The sequence below is a fragment of the Temnothorax longispinosus genome, chromosome 4 (assembly GCF_030848805.1).
Source record: "Temnothorax longispinosus isolate EJ_2023e chromosome 4, Tlon_JGU_v1, whole genome shotgun sequence".
Taxonomy (NCBI): Eukaryota; Metazoa; Arthropoda; class Insecta; order Hymenoptera; family Formicidae; genus Temnothorax; species Temnothorax longispinosus.
The window spans coordinates 11,708,727-11,715,520 of record NC_092361.1 but is presented as its reverse complement, the minus strand read 5'-3'; the positions used below and the strand labels follow the sequence as shown (position 1 = coordinate 11,715,520).

The 6,794-nt window shown below is 29.3% G+C and overlaps 1 long non-coding RNA gene across 1 annotated transcript; it reads right to left on the bottom strand.

The window, feature by feature from the left end:
• Positions 1-1,671: 1,671 nt before the first annotated feature.
• Positions 1,672-4,406, bottom strand: LOC139811713 (uncharacterized). The gene is made up of 2 exons (XR_011731724.1): positions 2,814-4,406; positions 1,672-2,712 (listed from the first exon to the last, which is right to left on the bottom strand). It is a non-coding gene; the product is annotated as an uncharacterized lncRNA (long non-coding RNA).
• Positions 4,407-6,794: the final 2,388 nt, after the last annotated feature.

Below are 6,794 nucleotides of genomic sequence, written 5' to 3'. Positions count from 1 at the left end.
TATTATATTCTTCAGTCTTTTTTACCCCTATTTTATATATAAATCTTTAAGATCCTCAATTTACATGAAATTGACATTGTTCAAACTCTACAAATTTTAACGAAAAATTGTAATGTTCAAGTTTCTAATTTGCATGATTAGTCCTCAATTTACACGAAATTGACAATGTTCGAACTCTAAAGTTCAAATCTTAACGGAAATAACATAATGAGAAAGCAATGTGCAAATTTCTAATAAGAGTTAACGTGATATGAGACGGCAAACATCGCCATAATGAGTGCCGTGCCATCAAGTTGGCGACAACATTGCTCGTATTGAACTCTTGGTTAGATTCCGATAACTCTGGCGCCTTAATTTGACGATGGTTTCTGGTAGTACTTTTAATGCTGAACAAAAAATTATATAGATCTTATAGGGCACTGCTCTGGTTTTCGAGATATACACTGTTAAACTGTATGTTACAGGTAAACCCTGGCGAAAAAAATTTCTATAAATAACTACAAAATTTAACTAGAAATAGAAATTTGTACATTTTTGTTGAAATATTTAATTTTTTGTAAAAATAGTTATTTTTTGTAGAAATATCTACGAAATAGTACCACACTGAAAAAAAAATCCGGTTCGTTCATTTTCCACCAGAAAATACTGGTTGAATCCACCAGAATCTGGTTGAATTAACAGGAATTCTGGTTGCATTAATTGAAATGTCTAGTTGCATTAATTGGAAAAATCTGATTCGTTCATTTTTCACCAGACGTCCAATTAATTCAACCAGATTTTTTTTTCAGTGCACAAATTACAATGTTCTCAAATCAACAAATTTTGCAAGTAGTATTTTATGAAAAACTACAATTTTGTAAAAAATAGTACGAAAATCTACAAATTTTAAAAATTTAAGAAGAAACAAAATCTAAAAAAATTAAAACATCTGCTTATATATATATATATATATATATATATATATATATATATATATATATATACTTGTAGAATACTACAATTATTTATAAATGACTATAGAAATCTACCACAATTTACATATCGTAAAACTATACAAATTAGAATCTAATCCAGTTTTTAGTTTCTCATAAAATACTACAATTTTGTATGAATAGTAACAAATACTGATTTGTTTGTACAGCTCAAAAATCTATTACAATTATAGCTAATTAAAATTTGTCATTTTTAGTTAAATGTTACAAGTTTTTACACAAATCTTCCAAAATTCATCTATTATTAACCCTTAAACTACACACTACCTATTTGAGACATAAACTACACACTCATTTTGACCCAGCGCTACTTTGCGTAATTACCACAAACGGGGGATTGATTCTTTTTGGCTGAAATTAAAAGGGTACATTCTTGCAACACTCAAAATGAATGTCAGATTGTTTGTAAAGGGTTATTAATGAAGTTTTATGGTTCAAAAATTCAAAATATGGTTTATAAACCAAAAAATTGCTATTTTTTACGAAATATTCAATAACTTTCTAAATTTTCAATATTTTTACGTGAAAATTTAACTGCATACTCTCTGGATTATATACTTTAAGGTAAAAATACGCGCGAAAGCTAACATTTCAAAAAAGGTATTTATTTGTGTTTCGTACAAGCTCGCGCAGGAGCCTAGGCTTGAGATTTAATGAATAGATGAAACGACACATACACTTTACTTTTCGAGGGAGAGATCATATATTTTACTTGGCAGAAATAATTACAGAATACCAACATTTGTTGCATGGATAAGGAAAACTGCCTAAAACCTTATCAGTATTCGTACAACACATAAGAAATGATGATACAAAAAAATAAATTGCTAGGAATATAATACATAATATTTCTCAGACGAATGATCCTTTTGTCAATTTGCATAAACTAATACGCTTCCCAATATTTAAGGAAATACAATAACTCTTGACTGTTGATTTCTCTAATGAAGTAATATATTCTTAATCTTTCTCTGGACTGTATGTAACTTCAACTATTGTTTGTAAGACTATAACTCACATAGTAATAAGTTCGTGTAATTAGACCATTCGTATGAAACAGATAATACATGAAATAAAGTAAATTGGTATACAAGATAAATAAGCATAAATACATAGCAATAAAGAATATGTGATAGATAGATTGATACGTCGTATCAACTTTCGTAATGTAATTTCCGTCTATTTATAATGCTAATATCTTTGGAAGTATTCAACAGACTCAGAATATAGTCGATAATATGCAAATATTATACATCACCTTTTATATATATATATCTATATATGTCCTTTTTTGTAATGAAAGACGTATTAATCTATAGTTATTTTATCAATAACCGTTTCAACCTTGCATATTTCTAAACGAAGATAATATAATATACGCGAACATGCGCAGGAATGTAATAATATACATATAAAGCTAAATAATTATGACGAAATAATGAATATAATAAAGAAAGTAATTTTATACAAAATTAAAGTATTTCTCAGTCAAAATGATTACTATTTCTCGTGGACTTTAATTAATTACATGTTAAAGTACGAAAATTATCTTATGTATATCGGTTGCAACCTTAAACTAATCAATCTAAGAATTTACTGAGCTCAGATTCGAATAGATTTTATCTTTACATGTAAAGCCAGGTTTGTTGGCAGACAATAGGCATTGTTATGTGAGAACGTTAGCCTCCTTTACTTTTCACGAAATCTGGTACAACGATCGCTATAAAGAGACGGGAATATTAATCCGTCGTAACACTCGTGAATACGAGTGACTCTCGATAACCGAAAAGGATCTATGGTTACCGGAAATCTGAAAGTTACCTCTTTTCTGTAGAAATCGCTGCTTACTAAATAGATTCTTAATACAAGAATCCCCTTTTTCCAATCTGATAGGCTATCAAACATCTCAAGTCGTTCAACAGCGGTTATTCCTTTGTGAGATACGACGATACGGTAATGGCGGATCGTCCTTCCTTCTTTGCACGCAGTTATAAAGGCGTGGTCATTCTCTGAGCCGGTATAATCTCGTAGCTTATGCTTCGTAAGGTCTGTTTATCGTTGAACAGAGCTGTTATCCATGTAGCAGATATCAGAAATCACGTCGTTTATACGATAATCGGTATTTGTCAATGCTACGATTCTCGCTTCTCGAATATTCTAACACCGGTACGTCTCAAGCACGAGCACGTTGTTACCTCGACCAACGCCCGGAAACGAATGCCCGCTCGGTTCGTCGCAGGCTCGCACGCTTCCTTCTCGCGCACGCGCAATACAATACTTCATTCAAATTACGATGCGTCCAGCGCAGATCGCGCGGGAACACACAAGACGACGCTCGTATCGCCATCTAACATGTCTCGATCTGACTAATTTATTACGAACACAGTCGCGCTATATTTCCGATATATGATCTCTCCTCCTATTTTTCTTACATTTTAAACAATTTGGAAAACCGAAAGCAATATAAATCGGTAGCACATTCGCTTCAAGATTCGAATGAACGATTCGTTTTCGATGGATAGGGCATGGAAACAATTCGAACTATAGTAAATAGACAAAACAATGTTAAAAAATATTAATCATACCATTATATAAAACCCGACTGTTTGTCTCTGTCCGTCCGTCTGTCCGCGAACTACTCATTCGTTAGTGGACCAAATTTTTACCAAAAGTATATAAAATAGGGGTAGAATTTTCCGGGGAGTGCAATGATGTGGTTAATTTTTCGTTACCGATCTTTTTGGAAACCGGTTCCGAAATTTGCCCTAGATTGTACGACATCTATGTATAATTCAGTGTTATTATTAATAAACAACTGATTAAAAAAATTTCAGAGCATATTTAAACGTTTACTTACACTTTAATTGTTCGAAAGAAGCTCAAAAAGACTTAAAAAAAAAATCACAAAAAATCACCCCCAAAATGCGTAAACTACACACTGGGTCAAAATGACCCGTGATTTTCGGAACGTTTGACGCGGACGGCAGCCAGACACAGCAGAACGCCTGCTGACTTACAACGACTGTACCGCTATCTAAAGAGAGGTTAAAACTATCAAGATATGGCGCGACAGATCCCGATTTCAGCGTTGCAATGGTAGATAATGCCACACAATTTTTTTACTGGGTCATTTTGACCCAGTGTGTAGTTTAAGGGTTAATAACTTCTTAATTCGCAGAAGTCAAAATACTTGTGTTTTTATTTCCGTATAGTTTGTTGTAAAACCCAATAGAAAAATACACAAATGTACAATTTTTTACCTAATTAAATTTCTGACTCGTGAATGATTGTAATTTCGCATATAATACTACAAACAAACTATACAACTATAGACTTTGTCGGACATAAAACGCAATTGTGTAAACTGAAACTAAAAATAATATATTTTATATTAATTTGATATTGTCAAGTAAAATAATATACTATTAAAAGAATATTTTTATAACAGTTATACTTTATATGGATTATAGATCCATTATAGAGTATATATTCATAATTCATCATATATGATTTTATCTATCACACATGATAATATACTAGTATATAAAACCATATATGACTATATAAAGTTATACTTAAAGAGATTTAGCCATATATGATATTGTTCAAGATTATATTTCCATTTCTTATATGACCATATATAATTATATATGTATTTACTAAAAGATAAAGAATTTTACTTTATATACCCCAACCCTGGCGGAAAAAATTTCTATGAATAACTACAAAATTTAACTAGAAATAGAAATTTGTACATTTTTGTTGAAATATTTAATTTTTTGTAGAAATAGTTATTTTTTTGTAGAAATATCTACGAGATAGCACCACAAATTACAATGTTTTCAAATCAAGAAATTATTGCAAGTAGTATTTTATGAAAAACCACAATTTTATAAAAAATAGTACAAAATCTGCAAATTTTAAAAATTTAAGAAGAAACAAAATCTTAAAAAATTAAAACATTTGCTTTACTTGTAAAATACTACAATTATTTATAAATGACTATAGAAATCTACCACAATTTACGTATCGTAAAACTATGCAATTTAGAATCTAATTTAGTTTTTAGTTTCTCATAAAATACTACAACTGCGTACAAATACTAACAAATACCGATTTGTTTGTACAACTCAAAAATTTAATACAATTATGGCTAATTAAAATTTGTAATTTTTAGTTAAATGTTACAAGTTTTTACACAAATCTTCCAAAATTCATCTATTATTAATAACTTCTTAATTCGCAGAAGTCAAAATACTTATGTTTTCATTTTCGTGTAGTCGGTTGTAAAGTTCAATAGAAAAATACATAAATGTACAATTTTTTACCTATATAAATTTCTGATTCGTGAATGGTTGTAATTTTGCATACAATACTACAAGATTCTACAGAAAACGACACAATCCTTAAGCCTTTTACAACTTGTGAATTCATGAAAATCTACATAAATTTGCTTTTTTTAGATGTTTATAAGATACTACAATTTTACATGGAAATTAACAGACCTTCAACCAAACCTTCAACCTTTCCATGGAAAGTAAAAATTAATATGTCAATTAAAAAAATCTTATCTTATGCAAAATTAGAAAAAAAAAACTTAAAATAACATGTAAGCAATGAGAAGTGCCGTTTTCGGTCGAAGCGGATCTTGATGCTTAATAATATTTCACAATATCAATTTATTATTAAATACATGTTTCAGTTTTTTAAATTGGCACTGCGTGCCAATATGGACTTTGTCGGACTTAAAACGCAATTGTGTAAACTGAAACTAAAAACAATATATTTTATATTAATTTGTTATTGTCAAGTAAAATAATATACTATTAGAAGAATATTTATAACAGTTATACAAATTCATATGGATAGATCCATTATAGAGTATATATTCATATATGATTATAATTATCTTTATAATATACTAGTATATAAAACCATATATGACTATATAAAGTTATATTTAAAGAGATTTAGCCATATAATATTGTTCAAGATTATATTTCCATTTCTTAGGTATTCGTATATCCGATTCAAAATTTTATTACACTTTTTAAACTGAATTTTTCTTGAGAATTTTTGAAAAATTATATATTTGCGCTGGTTATGACACATGTAGACTATATATAACACTTACATCAAATTAAGAAGTAGTCAACGACGTAAGACGGTTGGTTCACGATCCAGAGGTCCCAAGGTCTCGAGTTCAAATCCCATCAAGGTAAGTGTGTTTTTCAAGTACGAGAAAATATTTATAATCATAGGTTGCATCTTAAGAAACAAATTTAGTTAAAAAGTAGTAATAAAATTTTAAAATAAATATAATTTTTTTTTATGTCGGGTGAATTTCCTCATTAGAAAGTGTTTTAATTTTAGTATTTCCTTGTAGTCTATTGTACTCAAATAGATATAGAAATGTGTAGAATATCAGTATTAATTGTAGTTTGGCGTAGTTTTACCGCAAAATTTATAGATCAAGATGCACTAAAAAAATACAAAAATTTACAAAAGTGTTCCAATTCTAGCATTTTCATGTAGGATTTTGTAGTACTTCTTAAATTTATGTAAAATTTAATAGATTCTGGCAATTATATTTTATAGTTTTTTGTAGTACACTTTTATTTTTATTTTTTTTAATTTTGTAAAAATATTTCCGCCAGGGAAGAATGTACACAAGAACACGCATACCTTTTTTACTCGAGACAAAAACGTAAACAACGTAAGATATTTCGAGGTCTATACCCTCTCTCCTCTGACTTAAATATAGGGCGAAACAAGATTTATCATTGTCACGGTTCGTGTTTT